Source organism: Leptonychotes weddellii, chromosome 1 (genome assembly GCF_054177405.1).
Source record: "Leptonychotes weddellii isolate Sample4059 chromosome 1, ASM5417740v2, whole genome shotgun sequence".
In the NCBI taxonomy this organism is placed as follows: Eukaryota; Metazoa; Chordata; class Mammalia; order Carnivora; family Phocidae; genus Leptonychotes; species Leptonychotes weddellii.
The window spans coordinates 176394870-176412808 of NC_138369.1; positions in this window are offsets into that span (position 1 = coordinate 176394870).

Genomic DNA, 17939 nt, shown 5'->3' on the forward strand with positions numbered 1-17939 from the left:
TCAAGTTATTGACAAACGTAAGGGATTCTTTATTTTTAATTACCAGTTCATTTCTTTTTTCCAGTGTGTTTTTACCCACCAGGAACACAAGTGTCATCATCCTTTATTTTTATCCTGTTTTGCTTTGATTTCCTACATAGCCTTGGTATAAATCATTCAAAATACCACTTACACCATAGACCAGCAGAGCCTGGCAGTGTTTGGATTCAGTACTGCTGAACCAGACGGGAAAACTAATTCACTCATTTGGCTTTCATTTTGTATACCCTTCCCATCTTCTTCAGTACTTTTATTAATTTCTAGAGCATGGTCTGTGAGTAGTTCCAAAGAAGTTCACAATTACGCGGGGCTGTCTTCCATGTTAACTCTTCAAATGGCTTCATTTATGGGCACAGCTGTCTCATCTTGATTTCACTGGGAGTGAGGCAGAACTGGCATTTCCCTTCTCACAGCTCATTTATTTTCAGACATGTATTGCAGCGTACATTAAGTTCAATTTCTGCGGAGTTGTTATTGAGGTGTAGAACCACGCACAGTTGGATGGCATCATGCCCTCCAAAGGGGACGAAGAATAAGGCAGAGAAAAGGACAGACATAAGAAGAGGTAAATTTTCCAATCTGTGACATCCATTTCATGCTGTGGACATCCCCAAGCTTTTCCCAGGAAGAGAAGAAAGTCTGGGACTTGGAGGTAGACGGCACTTTTTTATTTATAAATAACTTCATACACATCACTTGATATTGTATACTATAACATAGCTATTGTTAGTGTAGAATCCTTATTTTAAAGATGAGGAAGTAGAAGCACAACAGGGTTATGTCAGTTACCCAAAGTCACACAGTTGGCCAACTCAAAGCAGGGACTGGATATCATTTTTTTTGTCTTAGTCCATCTGAGCTGCTATAACACAATACCATGACTTGGGTGGCTTATTAACAACAGAAACTTGTTTCTCTCATTTCTGAAGGCTGAGCACCAAGATCAAGGCAACTACATGGTTAGTTTCTGGTGAGGGTTCTCTTCCTGATTATGAAGGTTGGTGCCTTCTCACTGCATCCTCACATGGGGAAAGAGACAAACCAGCTCTCCGGGACTCTTTTATGAGAGTGTTAAGCTCATCCCTGAGGACTCCATTCTCATGACCTAAGCACCTCCCAGAGGCCCACCTCCTAATTCCATCACACTGGGCATCAGGATTTCAACATAAGCATTTAGGAGGTGACAGAAACATTCAGACCATAGCATTTTCTAATTCCAAATCCCTGATTCCTTCCAAAATGGCAATATTTCTCCACGTTCAGATGTGACACTAGTGTTAGAAGAGTCCTTAAAAGGAGAGAAAGAGAGACACATCCAAGACAAATTCAGCTTTCCAGAGTCAACTTCCCTCATCATATTCAGCTCAAAGGCACTCTATGGGTGTGAACTTATTAACTTATGGCCAATCACTAACCACAGGAGATTCCCTTTTTCAGATGATCACCATTGCCTCCTGGCTTTAGTTTACCACAGACGTCGGATAGCTGCCAAGGCAAACAGTGCTGTAGGGTCATGGGCTGATCTGGACAGGCTTTAGTCCTGTTTGGTTGAATTGCCTTGGACCTATGTTCTGAACTTGATTGGGCTGAACAGTCATTTTCACAGAGGAGTTGTTGCACACAATTGAGATTTTACTTAGTACATAATGGCATTTGTTCTAAGTAATTTTAAATAATCTCTAGTTCAAAGGATTCTACAGATAGAGCCCTCCTTCCTAAAACAAACAAACAAAAACAAACAAACCACAAAACTAAAACATTCATTTTTATCTTATAGTTCATGTAAACTTAGTCACTTTTGTGACTAACTCAGGAACAGGTTCAGGTGAAGAATAATGTGCTCTGCATTCTCAGGTAAATCTTAGAGGATCTTGTTTACCTTGTGTTATTATGGTCTAGCAAAGTCCTTATATAAATGAACTACAGACTTCTCTGCCCTCAGCTGAGAATCCCTTATTGAACATTTGATTAACTGCCTTACATACATCTTCCAGGCTCAGGAAGTTGCTTAACACACCAGGTACTAAGAGTCTGAGCAGGAGATCAAGCACTGGGGGACTGAGGTGAAATCCCCCAAACACAAAGGGGAACGCAGCTAATACTAACATTTGGAACAAAGGAAACACCTCCTCCTCCTCTTCCTACACCACCACCTGTGCCCTGGGGTGGAGGGTGTGATTCTGGTCCTCCCATTTCCAATCTCCCTCCCCACCCACTTCTGCTTCTCCACCCACACTTAACTAACTCTTCGTAAGAGAGGAGCACCTAATCGTTAGAAATGGAGATGCTCATAGGCACATTGCACTAGGTACCTTAAATATTAAACTGTCCTTAAAGAGTACTGGTGAAAGCTCTCTGCTTTTTTCTCCCACTTCCCAGATTCACATAGTAAGCAGACCCAGGCATGGCCTGACTCTCCAGAATCTTTCATCTTTCTCTCTCTCTCTTTTCCTCTTCATCTCCACTCCCCCCTCTCTCTCTGAGCATGTAATTAAACAGTATTAGATTTAGGGGAAAAGAAGGAATCTTGCTTTGGTTTAACTGATGAGCCTATATTCAGAGAGATTTAATAAATCAGCATTTCACTCTTGATGAAATGGTACTCTACTTCTCCTTTGGCTCTTAATCCTTGAGTTTGTCGTTCTCCTTATCAGGCATCCAGCAGGGAGAAGTTCTAGAAGGCAGAACTGTACCCTCTCATTCTTGGGATGCCAATTAATAACTTCATAATATATACCATACTTCTTCAGCATAATTATTATACTTAATTCTACTCAATCAATCACTGGGCTAATGATGAAATTCCCAAATGAAGGAAACTAACTGTGTGATGGGAGTTTGTTGGGGAATACTGAAAGTTAACTCACCTATGTCCTGAGGAGAGCCTCTTAATTTTCATATTTCACTTAATTGATTAAACCCACCATGATGGGTATTATCTCTGCCATCCTATCCCCAGTGGGTTTTTCCCCCATTTATTAGCTCATAGGATGTTTCAACTATGTCTTAGCTTGGGTTCTCCTGGAAGGAGATCCTGAGACAAAGTCTTGGGTGCAGTACTTTTTCTGGGAAGTGATTCTCCTGGGGTGCAGGGATGAAGGATGAAGGAAATAAAACAAGAAATGAGGGAAATTCAATAAAAGAATGCTTTATCAGGTTGGTGCTAAATGCTCAATCTCCCAGGACCTTCTAAGGACTCTAAGCAGGTTCCCTATGAAGTCCAATGTCAAGGCACCAGAGAAGCCCTTAGCAGGAAGTTAGAGGGACATAGTGAAGGCACAAGGTCTAGTCAAGTCCTGCACAGAACTGGAGGTCACAGAAGTAGATGGACTAGAAGATGATATTATGTCCAATACAGTCCTCCTCTACCATTACACAGTCCTTGGTATGTCTTCTTTAAAGTCCAAAATGTTACAGAGTCCCCTTCAAGCTAAGCCCAGCCAGTGTCTGTGAAGACCTAATACAATGGACTGATGAAGCAATCCTGGCTGTTGCAGTTGGCCTGAGGCTAGGACTGATAGCCACCATCCATCCACATCGTAAGTTTTCAAGTTCCCTCAATCTTGGGCAGGATTTTGGCAGTTCTTGTTTGCTTTTCTGGTTGGATAAGCTAGACCTTTATGCTTTAGAAATCAGAGTCTTTGTTTTTCTTGACCTAGTTGAGCCAAGGTTACTCAATTGCCTATTCACAGCTGTCACTGAACATGGAAGCATCAAAGACAACTCAGTGAATTACCAAATCCCAGAGCTACTCCTCTCTGATCCCATTATGTAGCAGTAGTACTACCTCCTTGTGATAATCAGACTCAAGTTCCCCACCAGTGTAATAATTCCTGTCTTTACCTGCTGGCCCCCCAACATGAGGATCCAAGAGAGACTAGGAGTAGTATAGCTTCATCCAGTGGAAGTCTTACTGGGTCCTATTCTGGAACAGCCTAAGATTTCGGGACAAATCTGCCCCCTAAACTGAGTCACTGGGAGTGATGGTTAAAAGAGACAATCCTACTTCTACCCCTTGGTTCCCAAACTCCTGTTTTATAATCATAACAAAACAACATCGTATATTGACTATTTTCCTCTGAAAGTAAAACCTGAGCCAAAAGCTCATATACCATATCCAAATCTTTTTCATCATCCACAACTGATACTCCATATCCATTACTTCTCCCCCAGAGTCCCTGGACACTCTTCTACTTTCTATCTCTATGAATTTGACTATTCTATATCTTCAAATAAGTAGAATCCTCTAATATTTGTTCTGTTCTTTCTGGCTTCTATTCCACATAGTATTGGAAGTTCTAGCCAGAGCAATTAGGCAAGAAAAAGAAATAAAAGGCATCCAAATTGGTGAGGAAGAAGTAAATTTGTCTCTATTCACAGATGATATGATTTTATATGCAAAAAAAATAAAACTTCCACACAAAAAAACTATGGAGTGGTGAATATTGTACAACAATGTGAATATACTTAATGTTACTGAATCATATATTTAAAATGGTTAAGATGGCAAATTTTACATGTTGTCTATTTTACCACAATAAAGACAGAGAGAGAAAGAGCACAGAGACAGAGAAACCATCCTTGATTTTCTTTGATATTGGGAGTTGAGAAAAATGCCAGATCAATAAACATATGCCAATGTTAGAAGTTTTAAGAGGCAGCCGTGTTTCTGGATACCCCTCGATAAACTAATGACTATGTGGACACAGAAAAGGGAAAAAGCATTTTAACTCAGATAGTCAGGAAAAATAGGATGTAGGTATCTCATGATAGAGACCTTGAGAACAGGAAGAATTTCCACGGTAGAGGCTGAGATTATTCCAGGCTTCCCAACTCCAGAAGCAAGACACTGGCTCTTCTGCCTTGGGAATATGAAAATCTTCTTTATTCAATTACACTTCAAACATGCTCTGAACAGGGGCACCTAGGTGGCTCAGTCGTTAAGCGTCTGCCTTCGGCTCAGGTCATGGTCCCAAGGTCCTGGGGTGGAGCCCCTGCGTCAGGGTCCCCACCAGGCGGGAAGCCTGCTTCTCCCTCTCCCACTCCCCCTCCTTGTGCTCCTGCCCTCACGCACTCTCTTTCTCTCTCTCTCTCTGTCAAATAAATAAATAAAATCTTTAAAGAAAAAAATGCTCTGAACAATCCGCTAAGGTAATTTCCATTTTTATGATTGTTAACTAGCTGAGAAGCAGAAGCCAGCAGATATTACCACAGGCAGTATCTGATACTTTGGAATAAAGAGCTGCTCATTGAAATCTAGCATCTCCCCTACCCCCATTCAAGGTGCCCTGAAAGGAATCCCCTCTGCTCCTCAAGTTCACCAAATGGCCTTAAGAAACATAAAGTCCAAGTCCATCAGGCTACTTACTGTAACAAAATTAACTATAAATTTAAAATCCCCTTAAGGTTTTCAATCCTTAGAATTAAAGATGGTTATTACAAAATTTACTTACAATTAAATCATATATATCAAAATATTACTAGGAACACCTGCGTGGCTCAGTCGCTTAAGCGTCTGCCTTCGGCTCAGGTCATGATCTCAGCGTCCTGGGATCAGTCCCAAGTCTGGCTCTGCACTCAGCGGGGAGACTTGTTTCCTCCCTCTCCCTCTGCCCCGCCCCCCACTCACTCTCTCTCTCTCTCTGTCTCTCTTTCTCAAATAGATAAAATCTTTTAAAAAATACATCTTACTAGATGTATTTCACATAAATAGCCCTTTCATCAGCAACACAAACTCCCTATATTTCTCCTAGTGCCCCTTTATTTTTCCAGACCTTTCTTTAATCTGTGTTTCAACACCTTCCTTCCCTGCAGCCACATGAAAGATGAATCTGAAGCCTTTTCAGTGTTTACATTTTGGGTCGTCCAAGCAGCCTCATGGCATCTTTGCCAACAGCTTTGTCTAGAACATGGGACTTTACGTCTCCTTCTTATAAGCAACCCCTTTCTTTCAGAGTATGGAAAGGAAGAATCTGTATAAGCTCATCAAATTTCATAGGTGGACCAAAGTTGGAAAGCATAGGCTCAGTGTCAGTTTCTTCACTGTCTGCAGACTTTGTGTGTGACTTTGTCAGCCCTTTAGCAAATTACATGCAAGGATATAGAGGACAAAGGATAAAGAGGACAATCTTCGCCTGCTGATAAAACACATGCTTCTTCATTCTCCTTTTTCTACAACATATTGAACAACACCACAGAACGTATAATTACAACACATAGAGCCAAAAAAAAAAAAAAGCAGGAAGTAGAGAGATAGTTCAGAAGGGTGAACACAGTTTTTCAACGCTGAAATCTTTTAACAGCATGATATTTTTGAACATCTGAACTAGATGATGATTCTGCTGGCTACATGTGTATTTCAGCCTTCTGCCGTTTGGAAAAATTTGGAAAGAGGAAGGAATTTTTAAATTTACTTTATTTTCCTAATTTTTGAAGCATAAAGCACTTGCCTGGGACATCACTGACTCTTCACGGCAACCATATGGTCTAGGCATTATTATGTCATTTTAAAATAGCAGAAGCAGAGACGTGCTAAGAAATTTGCTCAAGGTCAGTCTCCAAAAAGGTGGAGCCTAGATTCAGACAGGATCCAGTTAGCCTTTGACTCTTCAGAATTCAGGACATTTCTCTTTGGAATTCAGTATAAAAAAATTACCATTAGAGTTTCTAGCTTTACAAAAACAAAAATTTAGGTTTTTCCTAAGAATAAATTTAGCATATATAATACATATTAATAATATGTCTATAAAATCTGTGCCTCAAAACTTACTTATTAAGCAGTAAAAAAAAAGTTTCTTATGATTATTTCACTTCCCAATATTAACACATTTTGCTTCAACATAAAACAGAAGACTATATTTAATGGCATTAATTCCAAAGAGTTCACTAATTTAATATTCTAGGTAATTTTCTTCTCTATACATTTTTTAATATTGAGAACTATGTAGAATATTAACATCCATTCTTTTAAAGAACTTATTTTCTATATATTTCAAGCCAACCCACTAGAAAAGAAAAAAGGGGAAGGGAGTGAAATCGGAGGAATAAGAAAAGTGAATTAAGGTAGCCGCCAAGAGGCTTAGAGAATGGAGTTCTTCTGCCACCTCGTGGTTCTTCTGTGTTATAGCCAGAGCCACTTTATTCGATTTTTTTTTTTTTAGAACTGTTTTGATATATTCTTAGTTCCAACAGTTTACTCAGTGGTTTCCAAATCTGGATGTCCAACACAGTCACTCAGAAAACATTCAGGGGACCCATCCCTTGATATTTGGTAAGTATTTGGGGAAAAGGCTTAACTGGGATAACTGGGATAGTTTCCCAGTTATCACCGTTGATAATAACGCCCTTGATTCCACATCAGACGCGTCAAAACCGGCAAGCTTTTTATAAACAATCAGTATTCCCTTCATTCTGCGGTCACCGCTAAACTCCATTTGGTGCTTCTCTTTACCTGAGTGTCACCACGTGACGGAGCTCTGGCCGCCGCCTTTCTTTATTGACCGTGCTTGATCTGTTCCCATTTTCTTCTCCCTGGATATTTTGGCTAATTTTGATTTTGTTGACAACCTCTTTCTTGAAATTTTTTCCTCTGCTGGGTTTAGTTCTATTTCCTCTCCTTGTTCTCCTCCTACCGGACAAACAAACGAACATCATCAGAGTCAAAGTCAAAAGTCTCACCCACCCAGAAGGACCTGGCCTCCCTGCTTGTCCAACACATCAGGCAGTCCTCCCCCTCATGGCATCGGACAACCTCGCATTTCTGGCTCCACACTTTCCTCAAATGCCTGCATGGGACCTGTCCCCACCTCGTTCAAGTCTTTGTTCAAACATTTCTTCTCACTGCTACTCCTATTTATAAATGCAACTTCTTCCCAACAAATGTCTTATTCTTGCCCTTTTGCTTTATTTTTTTCCCTAGTAAGTACAATATTCAACATACTACCCAATTTTAATACTTGTTATGTTTATTGTCTTAACCCCAGAATACAAAATCCATAAGAACAGGGATTTTCTGTTTTCTCCACTGTCTTGTGCTCAGAAACATAAATAGTGTCTTGCACCTACATTGTGGGTGCTCAAAAAAATACTTGTGCAGGAACTGAATGAAAGAAGGGTTGAATGAATGAGTGATGGTCCACACGGTTGGTAAATAAACACAGAGAACACTATTGCGCCTCACAAGTATTCAAACATACAAATTGACACCAAATACCATATTTTTTTATTGATTTTTCAATTTATATGGTCTTAAAATATAATTCCTAGAACCAGTGAGGTTGTAGTAAATTACATTCACGGTTTAGTTAAATTGATGTAGCCATTCTTTTTCAATCAATTTACATGTAGTCATAAAGTGTTTATAACCTCTGGCCCAGTAACCCCAGTTCTGAAATTTTGCTGCAAGAACCACCAAAAAAAAATTTTAATAAATATATTCTGCATAGCCATCTACTATAGTATTTCTTTTAATTTTTTAATTTTGTGTTAAAGATTATTTATTTAAGAGAGAGCAGGGTGGAGGGGCAAAGGGAGAGGGAGAGAGAGAATCTTTTTTTTTTTTAAAGATTTTATTTATTTATTTATTTGAGAGAGAGAGAGAGAGCACATGAGATGGGGGAGGGTCAGAGGGAGAAGCAGACTCCCTGCCGAGCAGGGACCCCGATGCGGGACTCGATCCCAGGACTCCAGGATCATGACCTGAGCCGAAGGCAGTCGCTTAACCAACTGAGCCACCCAGGCACCCCGGGAGAGAGAGAATCTTAAGCAGACTCCGTGCTGAGCATGGAGCCCAACTCTGGGCTCCATCTCACCACCCAGAGATACCGCAGTATTAATAACAATGATGAAAACTGAAAGAAACCAAATAAATTTAGTTATGTTAATTCTATTCAGTGAACTATTTTGCAGCCTTTATAATCATAAGGACTGTGCTTCAACATGGAAGATTGTTTATGGAAAATGGAATCTGTAATTACACAGCTTTTATATGTATGTGGGAAAACGCTATAAAGGATGCACAAAAATTAGAACTTTTCGCATATATGAGTGATGAGATTAAATCTTACATTTGTCTCCATTCCCCACATATTCCAATTTATTGCTGTAGCTTTTAGAGTTCTTTAACACTGGAAAGGAAAATAAATTGTCTTAGTTCTAAATGTTATACCCTCACCTGATGTGAATTTTTTCTAAGTTCCAAAAAGTGATCATTACTTGCTTTTATTGTATTCATCAAGAACAATTTAGGGGCGCCTGGGTGGCTCAGATGGTTAAGTGTCTGCCTTCGGCTCAGGTCATGATCCCAGGGTCCTGGGATCGAGTCCCGCATCGGGCTCTCTGCTCCTTGGGAGCCTGCTTCTCCCTCTGCCTCTCTCTCTCTCTCTCTGTCTCTCATGAATAAATAAATAAAATCTTAAAAAAAAAAAAAGAACAATTTACATCTTTGTGGAAATATTTTTAGAGTCTTTAAAACTGATTTATTTGCATAAAAATGAGCAATTTACCCAAAAAATTCAGGCTGAATTTAACATTAATTCAAAAAAAAAAAGAATTAAATTGTCCTTCCCCTTTTCTCATGTGTCTGCTCTACCTGTCTGCATCGGTTCACATTCTAATTACTTGGTTCCTATAGATCTGGTTGGGCCCATTATCTCTCTACATTTTAATAAATAGGACTATCTATAATTGTCCCTCTTTTGCATACATTGCTATGAGTTCATAGCGCACTCCCCAGGAATTCATGGAGGGGAGGGGTTTTCAGACAAAGGAACTCAGGGCATGCCCTTCCCCCTCAAAAATTGGCTTCCCCCCTTGAACTAAGCTTCAGCCTTCACCAGATCCTTAGATTGTGATCACCTTGCTTGATCTAATCTTCCCTACCAGCTCTCAAGCCAATCAGCCCTTCCCTTCGGTCATATGTGAACTTACATATTGTTGAAACTTGGTCTTCCTTCCAGGTGCCTTGCCCAGCAATGATTTAGGCTGTGGCCTCACTGCCCTTCTTGATCATGATGAGAGGGGGCTGCTCTCAATTTCAGAGTCCCCCACTTGCATGACTCTCTGCTACCCTGTCACTCCCCATTCAATACTGACAGCCAAGAATTAACTCCTTTTTTTTTTTTAAAGATTTTATTTGTTTGACAGAGAGAGATACAGTGAGAGAGGGAACACAAGCAGGGGGAGTGGGAGAGGGAGAAGCAGGCTTCCCGCTGAGCAGGGAGCCCGATGCGGGGCTCGATCCCAGGACCCTGGGATCATGACCTGAGCCGAAGGCAGACGCTTAACGACTGAGCCACCCAGGCGCCCCTAAGAATTAACTCCTTGGTGTGAAACGAAGTCAAATAACTATTCCTTGATTTGCATCCTTACAAAGCTAAAGATTCATATAACAGCAACAACAAAAAGACAAAAATCCCTCCCTGTGGGTCCTCTTACTCCAAAGGCCCTCTCTACAGAAGTATTGCACTTCTCACATCATTGACAGGCTTGCCACATGACTTACTTAAGCAAAGAAAATGTGAGAAAAAGTGATACATTCCACTTCCAGGAGAAGCTGTAAGAGTCATCACATGGTTCTTCTATTGCTTTATATTTCCTCTGCCTAAAGACATCTAAACAACATCTTAGAGGGGGACTGCTTCTTCAGGCAAAGGCCAGAAATGAAGCAGAGCAAGTGTCCTGTAATGAAGTTAAAAAAAAAAAAAAAAAATCCTTATTGTTAGATACCACTAAGGGTTTTGGAGTCATTCTTTACCGTAGCATAACCCAGCCAACGCTGCCTGATACAACTTGAGTCTTCCTGACATTTTCAGAAGCAGTGAGATATAGTGAGCTAGATGTGTGACCTGGCAAATGACCCAATCTCCATGTGCCTCCTTTATAACATTGACATAATGCCTATTGTGTGAGGTTATTGTGATAAATAAATAAGTGAAAAATTATAAACACCGGCTGGTAAATACTATATGCTAAATAAATGTTAGCTACTGATATTTATTATTCTTATTACTACTATTACCATTATTAATCTGCAACATATATGGCTTCTCTCCTAATTCTGTACAGTCTCCATCACAGAGCCTGACTCATATGCTCCATTTGACCTATTTTCCAAATGCCTTTAATTGGTCAGCCACTTCCCTTTTGTTTCATTTCCTCATATGACCACTTGCATTCCTTTTCTTCTGCCATTACTTTTTCCTCTTTTCCTTTAAACTAGCAAAGATTTTATAATATAAATTTAAATAGGAACATTCAGCTCATTTTACTTGATACCCTGAATTTTGTACTTTTATGGACTTCAATCTCTTCTTTGCCCTAATGGAGTTCCCAATAAATCATTTCATGTACCGAAACGTCTGCTTAATGGACATCGTAGGATGCGGTACGTTCCATTTGTAAACACAAGTATCTGAAATGGTCATAAGTTATGCAGCCGGAGTCTCCAGAAAAACTCTTTTTAGAAACCATTCTTTTCTGCTGTCATGTTCTCAAGGATGTGGAATAATGTTCTTTTCTCTTTTTCTTACATGGGACAATTATACAAAAAGACAACCATTGTTTCTTATGAATCCTATATTTTGTGTCCTTAGTTTCTTTACATCTTTCTATTTTTCTCACACAAAGCATCTTTAATCATCTGTGACACTGATTTTCATTGCAACCCATTTTCCTGGATTCTATAAACAGAAGACACATGTTTAAATTACCAAAATCTTACTCACCTCATTTTTCACTGTAAGAAAATAAAATAGAAAGTTCTTTCTCAAAGTGAAAATGATTCTTTTCTGTTCAGCTTTATAGATGCTTAAGGGCTTCGGGTTTGCTCTTATTACCTAACTTTTTAACTGGCCACCTGGACTTCAACTTTTCCCTTAACCTGATGCTTTAATTTGTTGCCAAAATCATCTTCCTAAAATTAAAACTTGATTATTTCACTTTCTGGGGGTAAAAATATCCATGCACTCTCCAACAACAATAGAATTATTGCAGTTGGAGAATTATTGCCAAATTAGCGCAATCTTATTCGCTAGACCCCCCTCGCTAAAGCTCCCTCTTCCTCTCATTCCTGTGACAGCACCTTCTTCTTCATTCTTTCTGTTCATTCTCCAGCTCCTTCCCAGCCTCCTTCCCTTTTTAGACCTATGAATGTGAACATTCTCCACAATTATGTCCTCAAGCCTTCACACTTCCCTTTCTATATCCTCCCTCCAGAGACCTCGATCCTTCCCAAGTTGTCACCAGTAAATACCCATAAACATTATCTAGAGCAGTGCTGTCCAATAGAAATATAATGCAAGCCACAAATACAAGCCACATATGTAATGTGAAATTTTCTAGTAGCCACATTTAAAAAGAAGTTAATATATATTTCATAATACATATTACTGAGATAAGATGAAAATTAAGAGCAAGGGAAACCATAAGAGATGCTGAACTCTAGGAAACAAACAGGGTTGCTGGAAAGGAGGTGGATGGAGGGAAGGGATAATTGGGTGATGGGCATTAAGGAGGGCACTTGATATAATGAACACTGGGTGTTATATGCCACTGATGAATCACTAAATTCTACCTCTGAAACTAATAAATTATATATTAATTATATATTAATTCTATAATATAATTAATTATGTATTAATTAATTATATATTATTAAAATATAATATATTATTGAACCCAATGTATCCAAAATATTATGATTTCAACATGTAATCAATATTTTAAAAGTGAAATATTCATCTTCTTTTGTTTTGTTTTTTGGCCTATCTTCAAAATGAATGTTTACTTTCCACTCACAGAACATCTCAATGAGGCTTAGCAAACATTTCTTTCAAATCCTTACTGGTCACATGTGGCCAATGGCTACCATATTAGACAGTGCAGATCAATGAACTAAACACTCTACCAAGATGTGCCTTTAATAATCTGTTCAACATCCCCTTAATCCCCTTATGAATGCCCTGTCAGCACTTAAGGTTGATAGGGTCTAAAACAAAATAAATTTCCCCCCTATACTCCCTTTGTCTCATATAAGCAAGTACCAGCGCATACTCCTGACTTCCTTGTAGCTATCTATGGCCCCAACAATATAGTAATATTTAAGTTCCAAAACTACCCTAATATTAAGGAAGCAGAAGGAATCTTTCAGGTCATCCAGTACTACCTTCAGGAATTTCCTCTACAAAAGGGGTTCTTATCCTTTGGCTAACATCTCTAAACCTCCTGGTTTTATAGACAAAAGGTATGCACATGGTTTGTTCCCCTCCCCCACCCAGGGACAATATCCTTGGCTTTAGAACTCAAAAGGGTTTGAACACCATGACCTAGGCTCAGCAGTGCCTCTTCTCTCTTCTATAATGGCCACACCCAATTTATTACCAAATTCTGTCCATTCAACCTTCCAGATTCTCTAATGCACACCTATTTCTACCTTCCCACTGTCACTGACATATCATGCCCATATCTTCTGGATTCCTTTAGTTATGAGAGCAAGAAACTCTACCAGGGAGCAATGGGGCCAATCTGTCACTGATAGAAAGGCAGCTGTGACTTGATCATGCATGAACACCCATGACATGATCAGGTAGGTCGAAATGATTAAAAAACGGAATCAAAACCAAGTCAGTCGGAAGAAGAGTTGTGACTAGCGTTGTCGCCAGACTATACCAGATGGCATCAGACCCCAGTGGTCTGATGGTGGGTCTCAGGGCTCTGAGAAGAGGCTGGCTGTGGCCCTTTTGTGGGGACCCTCAACATTTCCCTGCCCAGGTACCTACAGTAGACATGCTGCCAGTCCTGGTCTCCCTTGGCTACACTTTGTCCCATGCCAATAGATTTGTTCTCATTTGCACAAGATGGTTCTTGGTATCCTCTACTTGGATTGAGGATGCAGTTTAAGGACATGCCCTCCAGGTCTGAGTAGAGGTTGTTTGCCTCCAGAGTCTAATGATTTCTCTCAGGCCCAGCCTTTTCTAGGGCTGGTAACAGTTTTCTGAAAGTTGGACTTTGGGCTAACACCTTGACAACTGACTAACCCTTCCCTACGTTTCTGTCTCCGTTGCATCCTGCAGACCTCTGTCTCATTAAATGTCCTTTTTCATAGATACACTGTCACTCCCCTTCTTACTTTTTCTTATGGGTGCCCCTCAGCCAAGAAATAAAATCAAAACTCTCTAACTTTGAATTAAAGACTTCTCTGGGATCTTCCCTCAAAACTACCTTTGTATCCTATCTTCCATATTTCTCTACCCATAACTAACACTCTAGAAGGGGGTTATCAGGGGGCCTGGCTGGCTCAGTTGATAGAACATGCAAAAAAAAAAAAAAAGGAAGGCAAAAGGGGGATATCAGAGCTTTTGATCCCTTTGCTAGTCGTTTGCCTTAGATTTTCAAAAGGACAATTTCAATCAATAGATAAGAGTCCCCACACTAGATAAGAGTCCCACACTCTGAAACAGTCCCCTACTCAGGCGTGTCAGTGCACATTAACAAAGGTCATAGAATGGCCATGAATAATGTAAAGTACTTAAGTTGTCAGACCTCTCAGACCATAGGAGTCCTAACTTACATTCATAAGCTCATTCATGACCCTCTTTATCAGAGCCCCAACCCACTCCATGCAAACCTGAACAGGCAGGTGATAAAGTCACCACTCGTTATGTCAGACATTGAAACTGAAAAATGGCCCCACATTGCTACAGAAGAGACCAAATTGTTCTCTAGACACTATTTTGGCCCTGATGCAAATTCCTATATTGGCATCCTGCCATCTTCTCATTTCTACAAAGATTTCAGCTGCCTGAAAAATATTGATGTTTCACAAAGCAAATGGATGATGGGACCCTCTACTATGCCTTCCTCAAGCAAAGAACTGTTAATTCTGAGCTTAAACACTTCAGTTGCTCGCTGTAAAACTCCCTCTGTTTTACACCAGTGCTGTAACTGAAACCATTCGATGTATTTCTCCCTCACGCTGCTCATTAGTCAGAGTCCAGATTGCTTCATTTCATTAATGTCTTTATCTCTACCTACTGGTGTAAGCAGAATGAAATCTGAGACGATATCCAGAGTGTTTAGTTGCTCATGTTATTCATCAAAATGTCTACCTGGAAAAAAGAAGCTCAGTGTTGGGAGAAACAATGCTCAGTCATCACATCTTCTCAGAGAAAATACCAAAACTGCCAGAATTTAGACCTGACAATACACCACTTCCTCACACTTCCAGTTCAATAAGGATTCAGGGAGCTCATAATCATGAATGCTGATTTTTACACAAACTGTCTTGTGAATTAGTTTTAAAATAGTATTCAAGAATTACACAAGGGCATAATTATTTGAAAATAAATTTACTTAAAACAATGAACATACTCATTTAAATCTGGGAAATGGTGGATCAAATGTTAACTCAATATGTAATATCTCAAGGGAAGGAGGGAAAGGGAAATAAAAAAATTCACATCTCCAGAGGGGAGGGGTGGGGGGTGGGTGAAATCGGGGATGGGAATTAAAAAGTACACTTGTCATGATGAGTTCTAGGTGATTAAAATTAAAGAAGGAGGAGGAGGAAGAGGAGAAGGATAGAGGAAGAGGAGGAGGAGGAGAGGCACAAGAAGCCTGTGGGGTACAACCAAGTTTCTAGTTCTTTTATTTTTTTTTAAGATTTTATTTATTTGACATACAGAGACACAGCAAGAGAGGGAACACAAGCAGAGGGAGCGGGAGGAGGAGAAGCAGGCCTCCCGCGGAGCAGGGAGCCCGACGTGGGGCTCGATCCCAGGACCCTGGGATCATGACCTGAGCCGAAGGCAGACACTTAACGACTGAGCCACCCAGGCACCCCAAGTTTCTAGCTCTTGATCAGGCCATTGATAGCATGAGTGTATTCTCTTTGTGAAAATCCATCTAACTACATACTTATGATTTGCACACCTTTTTGCATGTGTGATACTTCAACAAAAAGTTTTCTCAAAAAAGTATTCGACTGAGAAAAGTAGAAATGCAATATAAAAATCATCCCCTTGGAGATTTTTCTATATTAAAAAAAAAAGTCTTATCTCTTATCATACATTAATAGTGAACAGAATGCTTTATTAATCACATAGAAAATTAGATCAATTAATCATCACTTGTGATTTTTCCTCTGCAGTTGAAACAGCAAATGATTTTGTCTGCATTGATCACGGCCAGGGAAAAACTACTAGAATCTTCCTTTCTGTAAATTTTTGTTGATACATCTAGGGAAAATGCAGGGTTATTTGGAACGTTAATCAAAGCTTTCTAACTCAAAGATCCTAAGTTTGAAATTCAACACATTTGTGATTCTCCAAAACACTGTCAAAAGTTGGGATCTTTGTTTTCCTAACCTTTCCAGGTGTGCTTTAATGACACAATTATGAGGTTCTCTGGATTCTGATTTTAAAACTTGTACTGCAAAGAAGGGCCTTGAGTTTTTCATCTGTTTGCTACTATAACATATATAGAATTTATTCATTCGGTCTTATTTCTTAGCAATAACAAGAAATGCATCTAATATGTGCCTTGTCCTCTGTAAGATACTCAATACTCTTTATTATGTTAAAAATAATCATCATCTGTGTTTTGAAATATTCCATGTGAACTACAAATAAATAAAAGATAAGAATAAATGTCTATAAAGATAGATAAAACAAAGCTAGTAAAAAGTACATAAAAGGACTAAGAGGATACAAGTTACCGTTTCTTCCTGTAAATCTTGGTATATTTTCAGGGAATCTGTATTTGCAGGACTTTGGAGGAAAAAATCAAAACGAGACAAAAGTTTTCTAGTTTCTTTCGAGTGTCATAGATAGGGATGTTGGGAATGAAGAAAGGGGGGAAGAAGCAGTCACAAGAAGTCACTCTGGGATGCTGGCTTCTCCGTGATGGTCCATATGCTTTGTTTCCTCACCAAATAGTATATTGGAAATACTCTGACGACATTGTTTTTAAAAAGTTTTGATAGATTCCCTAAAATGTTCTCTCTTATTCAGCTTTCATAAGTAATGTTTACAAAAAGTTTTTGGTTATAAAGGAAACTTTTCATGCTAACTGACAGTGAACGATGATTGGTAGAGAAATATAATAAAATGTTAATATTGGTAATGGGTATTTTTTTCTTCTATATACATTTTTTCGTCTACCAAATTATCTAAAGTGGACCTGTATATAACTCTTGAAGGAGTTAAAAATATATGATAAAACCCCACACTGAATGCTGTATATGGAGCAAAGGGTATGAGCTGAGGGAGTTTGGATTAAAAAAAAAAAAAACACTGGGCGCCTGGGTGGCTCAGGTGGTTAGGCGACTGCCTTCAGCTCAGGTCATGATCCTGGAGTCCTGGGATCGAGTCCCGCATCGGACTCCCTGCTCGGCGGGGAGTCTGCTTCTCCTTCTGACCCTCCCCCCTCTCGTGCTCTCTCTCTATCTCATTCTCTCTCAAATAAATAAATAAAATCTTTAAAAAAAAAATTAAAAAAAAAAAAAAACACTAACAATTAGTGATGGCTTACTTTGGTTGAGTGGAGCCATAAATAATTTTGTCTTCTTTTTACTTTGCCAATGTTCCTATAATGAGAAGTTATTACCTTTATCATGGCAAGGTGGTGGGGAAGCAAGTCTTCCATTTACTTTTTTAAATAATTTTAAAATATAAAATAAAGAACCCAGATGGAGAGGTTAACCTTGGGTAGCTAGGACACAGCTGAGAGAAGAAATGAAGAACCAACCCCGGTTTGGACTTCCGGTGATTCAATTTGCACTAGGAGGAAGCACAAGTCTCCAAGAGGGAGAAAAAGCAATATTTTGTGTGAGGGAATGGGCTCCAGTACATTGACTAGTTAGATAGCCTTTCAGGGATTCTCAGACTTTTGAAAATGAAAATGCT